The sequence below is a fragment of the Petromyzon marinus genome, chromosome 3 (genome assembly GCF_048934315.1).
Source record: "Petromyzon marinus isolate PM22_M1 ecotype Great Lakes invasive population chromosome 3, UKy_Petmar_22M1.pri1.0, whole genome shotgun sequence".
In the NCBI taxonomy this organism is placed as follows: Eukaryota; Metazoa; Chordata; class Hyperoartia; order Petromyzontiformes; family Petromyzontidae; genus Petromyzon; species Petromyzon marinus.
This window is the reverse complement of record NC_133669.1, coordinates 24542871-24561276: the sequence shown is the minus strand read 5'-3', so window position 1 is coordinate 24561276 and position 18406 is coordinate 24542871. Positions and strand designations below refer to the sequence as shown.

Here is an 18406-nt window from a genome sequence, read left to right as displayed (position 1 = left end):
AGTGTCTCTCCTCATTGACTGTGCAAATCAGGGTCATGCCATTTTCTGGGTTTTCACAAAAATATTAAAGGAGTGGTGGTGCAGTGGTTGGCGCACTGAACTATGAACCTGATATCCTGAGTTTGATACCCAGCCACAGCTGAAATCGATGGCGAACGATGTGTGAACCGGTCCTGTAGTCTTTTCCCCCGTACAACCCACACTGACCAGTACGGTGATGTATGGTCAAATAATCCCCATGACTGCCACAACTTCAGGAATACCTTTTTTTTTACAGAAGTGGATTGATAAAGGAATGAATATTACACAAACTCAATATGCGTTGCCATGGAGCATCATGGGCAAAAGCAAAGATGAGAGCCGAATTCCGTTCTGTATCTCCGCGTAAACACGTTATGTCGTTCCAGCCAAATATCAATCAGAATCTGACAGGAGTCTTTGAGACTAAGCTCCTGACTAATCTAGCATAATAAAAGAATCATCAGTTAACAAAATGCAAACTCGAGACCTCCATTATTTTTTCACCCCCCCCCCAAACCCCCCTCCCGTTTTTATATGCCCCCCTTAAACAAGGTCACTCTCCAGCATAGCGCACATGTACGATGTGAAAAGCTGCCACGGGCTGTTACATTCACTGCAGTGTAAAAATAAAAATACAGCGAAAGGTGGAAAAAAAAACGTGGTTCATGACGCTGCAAAATCTAATACCGCGGGGGATTTGCAAGTCACTTCCCCCCACCGCAATAAAAAAAAACGTGTCGAGTGGCCAATGCAGTCCCCACTCCCACCCCTCCTCTCTCTGTTGGTGGCGGTGAAGTATGGCAGCCGTCAGCCCTTACCCCCCCGGGCCCTCTCAACTCCCTCGGTCGTGCGCGTGCTGTTGGGCAAACAGACACGGAGACACCACGCGGACACGGAGACACCACGCGGACACGGAGACACCACGCGGACACGGAGACACCACGCGGACACGGAGACACCACGGAGACACCACGCAGACACGGAGACACCACGCGGACACGGAGACACCACGCAGACACGGAGACACCACGCAGACACGGAGACACCACGCGGACACGGAGACACCACGCAGACACGGAGACACCACGCAGACACGGAGACACCACGGAGACACGGAGTCACCACTCGGACACGGAGACACCACGCAGACACGGAGTCACCACGGAGACACGGAGACACCACGCAGACACCACACAGACACGGAGTCACGTATTTTTCAACACGACGTGGGCGTTATTAATTTCCCGCGACGCCCGTGCCATAACGGGCGTTCTACTGTACAGTATATATGTAGATGCTTGAATGGAATTGCGACTGAATTGTGACAATTCGTTGAATCGCATTGAGGAAGGGGAACCTGAATGATGAGAACTCGTGCTGCGTACCACGCTAATCGACACGTAAACAATGGTAACGTTACCGGGTGGCGTCCATCATTCACCACCAAAGCGGTGTGCAGTACTGAGCGATTAAAGAGGAGTGACATTGGCGTGGACGGCGTTAAAGGTCACTAAAATAACTACGGGGCATTAAAGTGGACGCACCCCAACCTCATTAGCTAGCCTGGGAAGCTGCTGACGTTCTCGACAGCGTGGCAAGTTGTGTGCATGATTTTAATAATGCATTTTGAGCGTGCGGGATTATTGACGGCTCTTTGTCAGCAGCAAATTAGAGTTACACCCAGAAAACACTAAGGCTCTTTACTGAGTCGCTCTGAGTGGAAAGGCGTGGGGTGGGTTTGAGGCATTAGGAAGGGTTCTCGTTCCCCCCCCCCCCCCGTCCGCTGTCCGGCCTCACACACGGCGTGTGTGAAAATATTACAAGTTATTAATGTATTTACAGCCATACTCTTTGGTTTTATTAGGTAAAGTCACGTAGATAAAATAAAACAAAATAAAATAATTAAATCACGCAGAATATCTGTGTTGACTTTTCCACCTGAAGACGGAAGCTTCTGTTGCCTCCGAAACGTCATGATTTAATTATTTCGTTTTATTTTATCTACGTGACTTTACCGAATAAAATCAAAGAGTATGAATCCTTGCAGTCACGAAAGCTTCAAATCTAGAATTAATAACCTCTACGGGGAGGATTTCCACCTATCTGTTAGAATTTTTAACAGACAACGAGACAAGAAGTCACAGCTCATCGAGACGCTGACCTCCCTCAAATGATGCCGACTCCTCTCCCCTCCCTTAACCTGTATATAATCCAAGGTCGTCTCTGAACTGTGCTCCTAACAGATATTCTGCGTTGACTTTTCCACCTGAAGACGGAAGCTTGTGTTGCCTCCGAAACGTCGTGATTTAATTATTTTCTTTTATTTTGTTTTATTTTACCTAAGTGACTTTTACCGAATAAAACCAAAGAGTATGAATCCTTGCAGTCACGAAAGCTTCATATTTACAGCCACTTGTCAACCCACTGCTGGGTAAAAAGGCCCCGCACGCCATGCGGTATATGACCACGCCACTCCGATGCTGGTCAGTGCGGATTGATGAACGGTGCGGGTGGGGGTGGGGTTCGGGACCAGTTTATATTTCACTCGCCACTGATATTAATCATGGCAGGGAATTCATGTCGAGTTGCCGGGTTCACAGCGCGGAGCGTTAACCCCTCAATTGTTGTGCAAAACCGCCTGATGAAGCTCAGAGGAGTTTGAGCGAAACACGATCGCCTGTTGACGTGACGACGTTCAGTCCATGAAAAAGTCCTAACCCACCGGTGACCTTTATTGGTCAAAATCTGATCAATGCTTTGTCGCTTAGGAAGAATATGTCTGTAAGCGTGACAATCTAGTCAGAGGGTGGAGGGTTAATGGCAAGCATTTTGGCATAAAACGACCACGTGGCAAAACCCAAAACATTATACCACAATACCCAAACCCCCCACTCCAACGTAAATTTCAAGAGGAGAATAAATTATGACGATAAAACATAAAGGGATGGCTGTGGATTGAGAGGCTTTGAGCATTCACACCGGAGGTCTGTTCGAAAAGCTATGCACAAAGTTGGTGATATTTAGGATTGTCATTTTCAAGGTAACTGGCAACGTTGAGGATGCAATTTGGTGGAATAAGAAAAGGGGAATGGGAACAGAGAAGAGATACAAATGCGAAATAGGTAAAAGAATATAAACGGAACGGAGAAGGGTAGCAATGGGTCAGTTGAGGCGTGGATATGTACGTATGTATGTGTGTTGAACTTCCTTCGCACTGCATCTAGCCAATCGTGCGGTACAGGGAGGAAGAGGCTACAACAAGGTCCTCGGCGCTGCCGCACGGAGCGGCACGCGTCTCCGTGTTTACACGGGGAGAGGGGGAGGGAGTCACAGTCGGGGAGGCCACACACAGAAGTAGTGGGATTTACGGGAGAGATGATCTGATTTAGATGTGTAGACTCTCAGACCACTTGGCATGAGTACCGTAGTCGTTTTAGGAAACGAACGGGGTATTTTGGGCTCTCAAATGCATTCCAATTTGTCACGTTGGCTTTTTGCGGAGGTTATGATTCTCTATCATAACAGAACCACGCTGTATTATTTACTTCGGGTGGAATGATGCAATAATTCATCTGTTCCTAGGTATTCCTAAGACGACGAGGCGAGCATAAAATCGCGTTGAATGTTTCCCCTTTCCCCCGATTTGTAGACACGTCGTGATGGGTTCACGTGAACTCTGCAGCCACATGAGGTGCTTACCCATTCGCCGCGAATGTTTTCACGTGGAATGGCTTCATCTCTTGTCGCCAGTTTGTATTCACAAGCTAATACGGTATCCCATAAGTCCGCTTTGCAAGGGACACCAGGTCATTAGCGTTTTGAAAACCCTGTGATTCGATACTGTAAGAAACATGTAAATAATGCGTTCCAATTTTTTGTTAAAATGCCACGCTGAATTAATGGTTTCTGTGCGAATATGACGCTCAGTTATTAAGGGAGGCACTTGGGTGGGGGCCCTGCACCACCAAATGTCCACGAGGCCCCATCCATGTAGCACTTTCCTTAAGGGCATTACATCACTGCTATCCTGAGTAGCCCCCCACACACACACAACATTTACACCCCCACCCCCCCCCCCCTTCTGTCTGAGAGGAGTTAGGCCTGGTCAGTGTCCAGTATGATTTCGATTTAAAGCTTTCGTGACTGCAAGGATTCATCTTCTTTGGTTCTTTCGGTAAAGTCACGTAGAATGAGAATAAAATAATAAATTGATAAAATAAAATAACACAATAATATTCTCACGACGTTTCGGCCACAACACAAGCGGCCTTCACCTGATGAAGGCCGCTTGTGATGTGATTCGATTCATCAGGTGAAGGCCGCTTGTGTTGTGGCCGAAACGTCGTGAGAATATTATTGTGTTATTTTATTTTATCAATTTATTATTGTATTCTCATTCTACGTGACTTTACCGAAAGAACCAAAGAAGAAGAAGAAGTGTCCAGTGTGCTAAATCTCTCGGGTGACTGCGTTCACCTCGATGAGAGCTGACGCCACCTCATTACGCCGTGTGAAGTCACCTCGCCGCCACCTTCAATATTGAAGTGTCTGCGGCAAATGGAGCATCGGTCACTCGACCATTGCTGCTCGCCGCACGGCCAATTTTGTCGGAAGCATCCTCTGGGCGCGTGTTGTGCCGCGCCTCCACGATTTCACCGCGATGGCGTGTGCGTTTTAGCGGAGCCGCTGAGCCACTGCGATGGGCTAAACGCTCGAAGAAGCGCGCGAGCGTGATCCGACCAAATACGCCGTCATACGGAGCCGCCTTGCCAATAAAACCCTCACCAAAGTGAACCAAAGACCGCGCGAATGCTAAGCAGCCTAGCCACAGGGCTACTCCTGCTACCGCTGATACTGTCCGTATGTCAGGCGTTTTCTTGTAGGAGTGAATGTATGATTATCAACGTTAGAACCTCAGGCAAAAAAAAACTTGACATCATGCAGTACAAAAAACAACACACGGACCAAATCACCATGACTTTGCCTGATCTCGCCACATCTCCGAAGCTGTGCAGGGTTGAGCCTGGATTTTCGTGGGATGAGTTACAATCAGGCCTTCCCAGGTGTTGTAGGTGTGGGGATGCCTGGTGGCCAGGTGATGGCAGTGCTGAGTGTCACCCCCTTGTATACCGTTGGGGGTTCCACCAATGCAGCCGGACCCTAATGAGAATCGAAATTAAAGCCTCAGACTTTCCTGGGTAAATAATTGGTATTATTATTAGTCTCTTAAGATTCGCATGCTTCACGGTGGGCACTTAAAATATTTTTTTTTAAACCACGTTGTATAAGGTCTGAGTCATGATCACACGGTCACATGTTAGCCTCATCACATGGCTATCTTCAACCAGCCTCATGAACACAATGCACAATTGTGTTGACATAATGCTTAGGGCCACCCCTGCACGTTGTGGTGTGTCATGCGAACACTTGACAAGACAATCCCATGACTATTGCGCGCGGTGTAGCTATCGAGTGTGCAGGCCGTGCAAATGCACCAGGGCCTACGAAACGGGGGAGAAAGCCAGGCGCCAGACGACGAAGAGAGAGGGGTGAAGGTGTGAGTGAGCGCTGGACGCGGAGTCCCATTTCATTGAGCCAGAGCCCGTGCCAACCACAGCCCCATTCCCTACCATTAGGGCCCATACCAACCGCGCTACGCCACTGTCAGCGGTATTGTTCGTGTGGCAGGGTCATCATTCTGCACAAATAACAACACGCAGTGAAGGTTAGCGGACAACTTTGGCTCTGCCAGAGAGCTCCTGTTCACATTGGACGGTTGGCTGCGTAGCCTCGCAGTCAGCGCACACCCACTGAGTTTGTTCACATAGAGAGATGCCTGTTCAATTTCCACAGCGAGTCAGACATTGCTTCTGGGGAATTGCCAAGGCACACTGTACTGTTAAGAGGATGCTTAAGACCCTGTGGCACTCTTTATAAGAATAAAGCGTTGAAGCAATGCGCTAACAATGTGCCACGCCTGTCCTCATACCTGCACGCATGAGGAAATTACAGCCGCAGCGGTCTCTTGGATGTTAAACGAGGTTCAGGGGTGGAGCCAGGATTTTTACTTTGGGGGGGAGGCTGACTTCAATATTCTGAGATATCCAGTGTGTTATGTTTTCCAATGGGCGCCACAAATGTATAAAACACATTTTATTGGATTTGAACGCGGAGTTTATTAATAGGTCGGAGCCGCTGATGTGGCTAATAAGTTCGATAAGTTCGAAAGGCTGCCGCTCAAGCAGCCTGCAGGGCAGCACACGAGGTGGCAGCCTGCAGGGCAGCACACAAGGTGGCAGCCTGCAGGGCAGCACGAGGTGGCAGCCTGCAGGGCAGCACAACGTGGCAGCCTGCAGGGCAGCACGGAGTGGCAGCCTGCAGGGCAGCACAAGGTGGTAGCCTGCAGGGCAGCACACAAGGTGGCAGCCTGCAGGGCAGCCCAAGGTGGCAGCCTGCAGGGCAGCACGGAGTGGCAGCCTGCAGGGCAGCCCAAGGTGGTAGCCTGCAGGGCAGCACAAGGTGGCAGCCTGCAGGGCAGCACACAAGGTGGCAGCCTGCAGGGCAGCACAAGGTGGCAGCCTGCAGGGCAGCACACAAGGTGGCAGCCTGCAGGGCAGCCCAAGGTGGCAGCCTGCAGGGCAGCACGGAGTGGCAGCCTGCAGGGCAGCCCAAGGTGGTAGCCTGCAGGGCAGCACAAGGTGGCAGCCTGCAGGGCAGCACACAAGGTGGCAGCCTGCAGGGCAGCACGGAGTGGCAGCCTGCAGGGCAGCACAAGGTGGTAGCCTGCAGGGCAGCACAAGGTGGCAGCCTGCAGGGCAGCACACAAGGTGGCAGCCTGCAGGGCAGCACGGAGTGGCAGCCTGCAGGGCAGTACAAGGTGGCAGCCTGCAGGGCAGCAGCACAAGGTGGCAGCCTGCAGGGCAGCACACAAGGTGGCAGCCTGCAGGGCAGCACAAGGTAGCAGCCTGCAGGGCAGCACGAGGTGGCAGCCTGCAGGGCAGCACAAGGTGGCAGCCTGCAGGGCAGTACAAGGTGGCAGCCTGCATGGCAGCACAAGGTGGCAGCCTGCAGCATTTTGCAGCAGCCGGATATCCGGTTATCCCGATTACCGACTTTCCCAAAATTTCAGGGGGGGCTCAGCCCCCCCCAGCCCCCCCCCCTGTGGCTCCACCCCTGCTCCGGTTACCAATGTCTGCGCTTGTGCCTATTTATACTGGATTCCTTTTCCCGTGCATTTTAAATAAAAAATATCTACAATTTTTTTAAACGAAACTATTTTTTATTTTACTAAGTGAGGCCCAATAAGCGTCATAGCTCGTTTTCAGAAGCGACCTGGTCACATGATGGCTCAACAAAAAGCTTATCACGTGGAAATTTATAGCAGCCAAATGCTCTAAACGCATGTTTCTAAATGTGGAGGGAAAACCCGGAGGACCCGGAGAAAAATCAACGAGACTACGGGGAGAACATACAAACCCAAATATACCACAGGGTCTGGATCGAACTCACGACCTCCTGCATACCAGGCGAGGTAGTTAACACCTCCCCACTGTGGCACCCATTTTAACATGCATGTACATCATCAGCAGGCAACGACACTCTCCAATGCCTCTCCGGCAGGTGTTGGTCTGCTCGTAAAGTAATGCCCCAACTCTGCTCGCGCTCGGTAGCCAATGCGCTCATTCGTGTGTGCTCGATGAACACAATGCGAACGGTTCACGGGAAAAGCGCCGCGCTCCGCACATGGAAATTCATCGACTCCAAAAAGGGCTCTGCTTCATCCGTCTAAATTACCGCATCACAGACGAGGACAGAAGGTGGAAAACATTGGGCAAACATTTGCGAAGTGTCCATGCAATCGCAACAAAGAGCTCCCAAGCGGAATCAGAAAAAGAGGAAATTCGCGCAGATATATTGCACAGCCTCGAGAGTTGATTTCATTCCGCGTGGCTTGTGGTATTGATTTAATATGAACATGTTTCCAATGTTAAGCGAGTTTGTTTCTCTTTAATGCTTCTACTTGTGGGATTTAAATTGAAAATACTGCCGCTTCATTGTAACTGGAACATGATCCATGCGCTGGGTGCATAAGAGAGCAGTTTTGCCGTCACATGATCTTGTGCAGAATGGCACGGGGCGTAACATGATAAGAGTGAAGCTACTCTCGTTCACAGGGCTGTGCGGGGAGTGGGCAGTTATTGGCTGACGCTATTACCCGCGCCGATCGGCGAAAATACCTCCATTATATCCACGTGGGCACGTGCAGATAAACAGTTGAATAAGCGAAGTGACACATCCGGGTCACTCATCATTTATCATCCACGGTCACTCCACTGCTGGATTGAAGGCCTCCTCAAGCCGCCTCCACCTCTCACAATTCTACGATGGCAGTATCCATCCAGAAACTGCATTTAAACCGATTTCATCGCTCCATCTCCTCTGGGGGGAAAAAAAACCCGTTACGGATTATAGGACGGTTCGCAATTCCAGGACACCACTTGTGTGTTAATGTTTTAGTGTGTTAATGTTTTAGTGCGTTAATGTTTTACTGTACATGGCAATCCACTGCTGCATGGGGGCCTCGCATGCAACAGAGGTCATGGGGGTTAATTGACCGTACTTGACCACGCGGACTCTTATTAATGGCTAAATGGGAATAATATACTTTGGGCTTACCCACATTTATCTGAAAAGAATGCGAAATGTAAAAATGCATTTTTGATTTAAAAATGATTTGATTGAGTTGATTTGGGGTGTGGATGATTTGGAGTGGTAGTTAACAGGGCCGTGAAATCAAGATGATTTTAACTGTAAGTGCACGAAGGACAGTTTATTCATTCACATGGCCTTGCAATTCACAAGTTCTCAAATATAACACAGAACTAATACAATCATAAAATAAAAATAGCTGGTGCTTAAAGCAGCACTGCATTTCGTACATTTACAATCAAAAGTACTGTCTTGATATCCTGGTTAATATCGCCATTACCGAGACGTAGGACCAACGTTGGGCAAACGTCAACGCCAGTGGCGGATTATCCTAGTGTAGTGACTGACTTGGAGACGTAAATTCTTGGAGGAAATTCTTTAATTAAACACAGAGCATACTTTGTACGCTTTATACAGTACACACCCTACACTGTTACACACTCCCTGTCACTCGCTTATACGCAACTCTACACTGGTTGCAGGCCTACACACAACGCTGGCCGTCTGACAGTGACGGCGCTGAACTAAGACAGCCAACTACGTCTAGCAGCGCAATATCAAGTTGAGACGACAGCGACGATGGCACGAGGCAGCAGCGATGATGGTGACGATCTTCAGCAGCAACGACGAGGATGACGACCGGGATGCCACTCCAAACGACAGCGCCGAGCTCCCGCTTGGGGTCCCCTTTTTACCTTGTCAGCGTGGCCTTGCTCTGCCCCGGCCACGCCCCCCTTCTGGAACCTACGAGAGGGCTCTCGACGTGTTCCTTACGTAACCTTTCCCCGAGATCCCTCTCGGGTCTGTCACGTGGCCTGCTGTCAGTCAGGGCTGCTTCAAGTTGCAGATCCCATTCCCTGCCAGCAGCCAGCGCTATGCTGCCACGTGACCAATTCTATGTCACTACACTCGTAACAAAAGCAGCCTTTGCTACGGGCCCCGCACTTTCAAGGGCCCCGCGCTAAACGCTTTCAAGCTATCAATTCCGGTTCAGTGATTCTGCACTTGCTCTATTACTATAGTACTATACTGCCTTCAACTTTTATGAACGACTGGGTGTTTAAGGTTACGCATTATCTGGCTGTATAGCAAATGAAATAATACAATTACTTTACTATGCAAGTTAAATATTTACGTGTTTTTTCTTAATTTAGGGCCCCTTTATAACATATGCTACAGGCCCGCACTCACTTAATCTGGCATTGGTCAGCGCTGCATGTTTACTGGATAGCAATATATCGATTCACCCCGATTACAAAAGCCCACAGTACATGCATCAATTGTCGTGTAAAATGATCACATTTTATGTATGCATATATTGGTCAAGAATAATGCCAGAGCGGGTGAGAGCCAAGGACTGGAACGCACCCGAGAAGACATACGTCTAGAGAGGAGACGGAGTAATGAATTCAGTTCTTGGGAAAATGCTGGTGGCTTGGGGAGGCCTTCATCCACCAGTGGATTGACCATGGCTGCTGAAGATGATTTTATGGAGTGTAATGGGATTCACCTGATCCCAACAGCCACTGGAGGTGCTGCCATTCAACGCAGTATTCAAGGCAAAAGATGTTTTAATCAAAGCGCCAGCACAAATCATTGCAATTCCTCGAATCGCAAGGAAGGTGAATCGTCACAGGCTCCGCTGAGAAACTCTACTTGATCATCTAGCCAGGCAGAGGTGAACTATGCACACCTGTAATCAACTCTGCGGTCGCGAAACTCCCTTCCCGTGGGCGTTGAGGTGCAATTCCCAGACTCACCAGGAGAAGGCGGTAGAGAAAATGTGGACCCCGCCTGTTTGGTCTGTCTGGGATGCAATGTTGCCCCCTGGCACGCGTGCTTTGGTACCCTCCTCATGTAAACACTCGTTAATTGGCGGATAATCCCTTAACATATACAGGACCGCAGAGCTTGGGCGGGGTGCTGGGGGGATTTGGCACAGGTGAATTGCCTGGCTGCTGCTGCTGCCTTCCTGCTCACATGTGGTTCCTCCTCCTCTTCCTCGCGCCTCTAAGTCGTCCTCTCCGGTCAAGAGGACCAACAATGCTGTTTCAAGTTGAAATTCCTGTTTCCTTCATGCCATGATTTGGAAAAAAGGACTCTGCAAAAGTCTTGCTGAGTGCTGCCACCTAGAGGCATTGTGTACGATAGTACAGATTGTTCTTTTACATCATGGGACCTCCTTTGCCAGTACCAAAATATGATAATAGGTTTTTCCCCTTTTTTCCGTCAGCAAAGTAGTACGCTTTTTGGCGTCCTCTGGTCTAACTCCGTTTGAGACTAGGCTCAAAAGAAAGCTGTCTCTGGTGTGGACCAATCCGTTTCAAGGACAATGCCACATATATTATCAGAGTACGTTTTTTTATTGCATTCTGACCACAAGCATTGTGGTTAATGCAGACATTATTCCTTGTTGCCAGAAAAAAGGGGGAAAACCTATTATCATGTTATTTTCTTGCTTATGCTGGATATAATCCATTTATTATAATTAAGAAGACACTACGGTGCTTTCACAATATGTCCCTCAACATAATAAAATAAAAGTATGCTTATGCACCCACCCCCCTCCACCAGTCTGCTTGGCTGACTGGATGTGAAAACATTTTCATTTGTTACGTCGAGGGATAGATATTGGAAGAGGAGCGTATCGGTTTGCTCATTTTGTGCCACATATTCTCACATTTTAAACAGATTATTTTGTAATCTGTTTCCAACAGATTATTTTGTAAAACGTTTGAAATGGGGGTGGGAAGAGATACCTACCCGCGGACTGGTGATTCGATCGTTTGCCACGAATCACGATCGCAATGCGTTGAGTGATTCCAATTTCATTGGAACATTGGTGTGGTTGTCAGCAACAGCATGGGTGACGACCTCATTCCCAACAACGTTATACGAATCGAAAAACAGTGATGCTTGGACATGTAATTCGACGCATCCGTCGTGAGATTAAGAATCACTGTCGATCAATGAATTAGCACGCCCAATTTACACCATGTTTAACTGTAGCACTCCCCGCTCCACCCCCGTACACCATGTAACGTTGAGGAAACGTTGAGAAAGCGTTGCTCCAACGTTGATTCAACGTTCAAAGTTTACTAGGAGAGCATATTCTGCAAAATGAAAGCATGAATGTAATACTTGACTAGGGTTCACATACCAGTAAAATCAACGCTAAGCATGTTACATTGCAAATGGGGCTGTGTTGGCTAATCACTCTCAAGATCGTTTTTGCAAAACATCGTGGAATATTCGAATGACCATCACACATACACACGAAGCGAACACAGACGCAATAAACCACAAGCGATTTTATCAAGACTCATAAAAACAAACTAATTGACAACATTGTTTAGATTTGTTTCGATCTGTCTGCACTCCGCGACTCCAACTGCAGGCTTGCCAAACCCTAAAAGTTGCTGATCATTAATTTCTCGGCTGCAGAGATTAAATTTAATTACAATCAATATCACCCTTGAGGCCCTAGGCATTGTCCCATTCTTGCAAGTACAAAAGTCACCGTAAGGCGTGCTGAGCTGCCGTAGCGTAACTGTTGGCACACCGAAAACTTGCCATCCAGACAGTCGCCAGTTCGATCCTATTTCCCGGAGCGGCAGTTGAAACGTTGAGATACATTTGTTTTCAATCGATAGTTAGTTGATTCGTTGGGGTACGTTGTGTGTATGCCGGCGTGGAAAGAAATCGAGAAAATTTCGAGTTCCCTTCTTATTAGAGGCGCTTTCGCCAGAAATGGCAACGGCAGGAAATTTGAAAGGCTGTACCTTTAGCTTGTATTTACCCACACACAGTATTATTTCATATTAAGCCTTAAACCATGCGGTGTATACGTTGGCACATGCCAATCAGTGCGTTAATTGCTCAACTTACAATGGATTCTCCAGCGCTTGATTTAATGATACCCTGAGTTTAGGAGTCAACATTTTAACTCTAGGACTGTTGCCATTCAGCTGAAAGGTTTTCGTACATTCACGTGGCATAGGGTTATTTTGACTTAAAGAAAGCATGCATGATATTTTGGCACCGATTTGTGTTTTTATAATGAAATTACCTCTTCTGAGTGGTTTAATCCAATGATTTTACGTGATGTGCCGTCATCGTGAGATTCGTTTCCCCTCTGGCTATGAAAAACGTATCGATATTTCCTATATATAAAAAAAACTAAAATCACTTTTGAGTTGTTTAATGAAGATTTTTTTAAACACCCCTCCTCCTGGTATGAAACGAAAAGCCATCAATAATACATCTTAAAGATTTTCTCCGAAAATAAACTAAATAAGGTTAAATGAATATCTACAAATTAATCATATGGACATTAAACTTGATTTGAAGCTTTCGTGACTGCAGGAATTACTCTTTGGTTCTTTCGGTAAAGTCACGTAGAAAGAAAATAAGTAAAATAACATAGAATCTAGTACGACGTTTCGATTACAACACAAGCAACCGTCATCAGGTAGAACTAAATTTGAGAGAGAGACAAAACACAGACACGGAGACACACAGACAGACACACAAGCAAAGAGAGACAACACAAAGACACACAGAGCATATGGACATAATTTACGAAACCCTTTAGACAATACCGTACAATGCAATATTAAAATGTGAATTCGACAGAACTCATTTAACTTGTAAATGAAAGTCCTGGGAAAAAAGACTCCATGTTATACATTTCAATTAAAAATAATGAAATTCATTTCACTATTCACCACTTAAGAAATGACATTTATTCCAAACGTCTGCGATCATGGATAGGCTAATGCTACAAGCCAAAAAGTAACAACTTGTTGTAGGCTTTGCTTTCACAAATGAATGTGAAAAAGGCCATATGCAAGATAAAAATAGCAATGGTCAGCAGTTTGCCTTAATTGCTATAACTTTTGCTCTGAAACATGGTTATGATTTATTAAAACAAATAATATAGCGTACAGTATTGTTGTCACCAGCACTCTATCGAATTATACTGCATCGGAAGTCAATAAATAAAATGAAGTAAACGATGCAATGCCAAATGATGAGTGGCAGTTGCATCACTTTGGTTAAAGTTGTGAGCAGAGGCGGTGTTTAATATCAAGCAAAATACAATTTGTCATGGAATTTGCAAAGCACCAACTTCCATAACACACTCATCCTATTATTACAGACGTCTATACAAGCAGATTCCCACCCTAACACTTACCTCCACTCGTCACGCCTCACCTCACCTCCACTATCCCCATCTCCTGCCCAAATCACCCCCACATTGTTTTCACATCAGCCACCCTAAACCCTCATCCCACTACACTCACCATTCCTGCCCCTCCTCAAAACCCATAACGGAGGAATCAAATCTGGCTGTCGCCTGATGAAGCTAGTTGTAATTACTGGTGAAACGTCGTACTCAGATTGTCAATGTTGTGGCTTGGCTCTCCAACACACCGGTGTGCTGTACTAGTGACGAATTGGCCACGTTCTGATTTAAAGCTTTCGTGACTGCAGTAATTCATATTCTTAGCTCTTTCGGTAAAGTCACGTTGAAGGGAAACAATAAAATAATAAAATATATATAACAATAAAAAAATCTCACGACGTTTCGACCATAACACAAACGATGACACCTGATGACGACCGTTTGTGTTATGGTCGAAACGTCGTGAGAATTTTTTATTGTTTTATATATATTTTATTATTTCATTGTTTCCCTTCAACGTGACTTTACCGAAAGAGCTAAGAATATGGCCACGTTCTGTTTACGTGACAACCCTTACTAGTTGGCTGTGCCGGGTGGTGGCGGGTTTTAACGACACATTTATATATTTACGCGACCTAACACACCCCCCCCTCCATTATGGACGAATCACGTGCAGTTGGACAAGGGCCTCGCCACGCTGTGGCGTTTGTGGGGGCTATTTGACCATACTTCACCATGCTGGTCAGTGTGGGTCGCTGAAAATGGGGAGCATAGACTCCGCCAAAATCCTCACCCAGAGCCTCACGTCTAACCATCATCAACTCACCCATTTACATCACTCACCCATTCACCATTCCGCTCATCCTGCACGCACCTTACACAGACCTTCACAGTGACACTCACTGCTCACCCATATGCTCACTGTATGAGTTGTATTAGATGTAGAATTACCAGTTGTCCAAGAAATGTTTGAGCGATTAATTAATGGAACTGTAAGTGATGTAATGAGACATTCGCAGTTTCACGCACCAAAGATCCCCCGTATAGCCTTAATGGACTGTAGGGGCAAGTGCTGTTAGCGAACACCTATGAAGGCCGGAACGGCACACGAGGGGTTGGGTGGCCAGCACCACGCCGGGCCGCCTTTGTCTCCCTAGTGGCAATGTTTACACACCGCACCAGGTACTCATTTGAGGCTGAGTCGACCTAGGGGTTGCCCAGCACCGCTTCAGATAATCGTCACCGTTGTTGACCATGAGCGGGAATCGAACCTGGGTCGCCAGGTTCATAGCGCAGCGTAGCGCTAACCACTACGCCACCGCTCCCCACTCACCCGACGCACACAGACACAACAACCGCCATTCGCCACTAAGTGGCGGTGACGTCACCACGACGCTTGTGCCAGGCTATGTGCACTTTAAGGCCACGTGAAGTGTCAAATGCCCGCTGGCAGGAGGTCACGGAGCAGACCCAGATGCCACAGGTCGACTGACTGAGACGACTGGCTGATGTACCACCTGTGACCCCTACTGTGCCAAATTGCTGTGCTTTAGCCACTCGGCGCTCCGCTCGTTGTTGTGAGCGTCGCTCCTCCGCCCTCCGTTGTTGTTGGAGGGCGACTACCTCCAACTGCCCAGTAGCGTCCTTCACGAGCCTCCTCCACAGAGGCCGATCTTGACACCGCTGGTACCAGTCATGGGCAAGTCCACTCAGCTCCACGTCCTCCTGTACCACATCACTCCATCTCTTCTCTAGACCGTGCCACGCCCGTTTAGCCCCCTCGTTCCGGCCGAACAAAAGCGGTTTCGGCATGCGGTGGCTGGGCATGCGGGCTACATGACCCAGCCAACGCAGCCTTGCCTGCCGGAGGAGCTCACCGATGGGACTTTGTCCACATCTTTCAAGGATTTGTGAGCTCCTCGCACAATCCAGCCTGGTTAAACCCGGGATGGATCGTAGGCAGGCCAGCCTAAATGTTTCTAACCGGCGAAGATGTTCCATTAGGGGTGTCCACCTTTCGCAAGCGTAGAGAAGGGAGGGAATGACCGTGGCCAAGAAGACCTGAAGGTTCGTGCGGAGTGATAGACCAGGTAGCTTCCACACAGCGTTACGCAACCGATGAAAAGATAATGTCGCTCGACTGATTCGGAGTGAGACCTCTGCTATTAAACCGGAGCCGGTCATGAGCACACTGCCCAGGTATGGGAAACTCTCCACTCTCTCCACAACTGCCCCATCACCGATTGGGAGTTGTGGGGGTGGAGTGTCCGATGGTACAAAATACCCAAGCAGGTGCTTCGTTTTGGTGAAGCTGATGGTAAGGCCCCATCTCTTAGTGGCACACTCCAGTTTTAGCAGCAGCGCCTCCAACTCCTCCTCTGAGTGAGCCGCAATTACCAGGTCATCGGCATACATAACGTGTTTGATCAATGGGGAGCTATCCCTTGACCGCACCCGGGCATCGATAAGCCTCCCATTGTATCTGTACCAGATGGAAATTCCTCCGGCACAGCTACTCAAGGCTTCACGAACTACGTGGTCGAAATAGATGTTAAATAATGTTGGAGCCAGAGGACATCCCTGTCACACCCCAAGGTGAACAGGGAATGGCTCCGTCCGACTCCCGGCCACGTAGTTTTACCCGGGCCCGCTCACCATCATGAAGGTGATCATGAGCAGTGGGTCAGGGACTCCGAAAGCACGAAGAACAACCCAGAGCCCAGGCCTACTGATGGTATCATAGGCCTTGACCAGGTCAATAAAGCAGAGATGTAGGTCTTGTTGGAATTACCTACACCTCTGCTGTAGCAGACGGACAGAAAATATGGCATCTGTGCCGGACCGCCCTTTCCTGAAACCGCATTGGGGCTCCGCAAGCCTCTCCTCAGCGTGCCTGGCAAGGCGATGCTGAATAATCCTTGCCAGGACCTTTCCCGGCACACTGAGGAGTGAGATGCCGCTGTAGTTGTTACAGTCTGTGCGGTCCCCCTTCTTAAAGAGGGGGACCACCAGGGCATCCTTCCAGTCCTGCGGAACCCGTCCAGCGGTCCAGACTGTTGTTATGATGTCATGTAGGGCAGTCTGTGCACAAACGCCACCCTCTCTCAGCATTTCGTTTGGGAGATCATCTCTGCCCGCTGCCTTTCCTGGTCTCAGACCCCCCCCCCCCCCATCCTCATCTTAGCCCCCCACCTCCCCCCGAACCGGAATTCCGCACAGCTCCAGGATTGGCGAAGTTGGCTGCTCTGCGCATGGTAAATGTAAACAAACTCCCCCCCCCCCCATCAGCAGATCTGTGACCTGAGGCACGATTATTGGGGTTTGTCGTTGAATCGACGTTTTGGCGTTCTACCGTCTCGTCGGCTTTATATCTGGACGTTTTGTGTGGAGTCGCCCTGGCCGGCCGTATTCATGACTCTTGTTAGCCTGAGTGTAACTCACACCAGACGTACTCTTTGGTTCCATTCGGTAAAGTCACTTTACCGAATAGAACCAAAGAGTATGGATCCTTGCAGTCACGAAAGCTTCAAATCTAGAATTGACACCAGACGTGTGCCGTGCACGGCTTCTCATTCGCTTGAATCGCCATGATGATCGATTTTCATCGACGGTTGACAATAGCGGATACACCCGCGTAAATGACACAATCATTTATTACACAACCCATCGGAAGGGACACCTCTGTTATTTTAATCACATTCTGTACGACGCTAATGGCGAGGTGTTAACTTGCGAGGTGCTCGTGGGCTCGATGCCGACCGTGACACCTGCTGTATATTTGGAGTTTGCGTCTCAAGTTCTCTCTCTTTCTTTCTCCCCTTGGTCGCGTGGATTTCAAATCTTGGGGGTATTTATCTCCGCCATTTAGAATCAACACCACGCCTTTGAAAGTATGACCGCGTGATGACAGGCCACATGTTGAGCTGGCATTTGCTGATCTCGGTGGGGCCTTAAGTGGTAAAATAAAAGTGAATCGGTAAATATTGGTGCGAATTTCTGCAGGTAAAAACTTATCATCTGATAAGGCTTTGCGTAAGGGGGGGGGGGCGTGTTATCACTCCTTGGGAGAGAGGGGCTACTACCTGCGTGGGGGGCTGGGCTGATAATTTATCTCTAAATTAGATTTTAAAATTGACATTTAGCCCAGTAAACACGCTGGCGTGTGATTGGAACCATTGGAACAAACGTCGCCTCGGCGGTCTTAGTCTCCACTGGAAAGGCGAGGTTTCGGGGGGTTGCCCTCGTCTTCTTTGGCGGCGTGCTGCTTCGGGGTTCACGTTGGGGGTGCAATTTGAACCTCAACGCCTGGCGGGGCCGCGCGCACGAGCTACGCGGTGACGTCATCGCCTCGGTGTTTATAGCTAAAAACTCTCCGTCTTGTGACGTCACCCGCGAGTTTTTTTAGTCCGCGCGTGAGGTCACTCGCGAGTGTTTTTTAGTCCGCGCGTGACGTCACCCGCGAGTGTTTTAATCCGCGCGTGACGTCAC

General features: G+C 48.4%; 1 long non-coding RNA gene across 1 annotated transcript; it reads left to right on the top strand.

The window, feature by feature from the left end:
• The first annotated feature begins 6888 nt into the window (after positions 1 to 6888).
• On the top strand, positions 6889 to 7175 carry LOC142929980 (uncharacterized). The gene is made up of 2 exons (XR_012946010.1): positions 6889 to 6953; positions 7079 to 7175. It is a non-coding gene; the product is annotated as an uncharacterized LOC142929980 (long non-coding RNA).
• The last annotated feature ends 11231 nt before the right edge of the window (positions 7176 to 18406 follow it).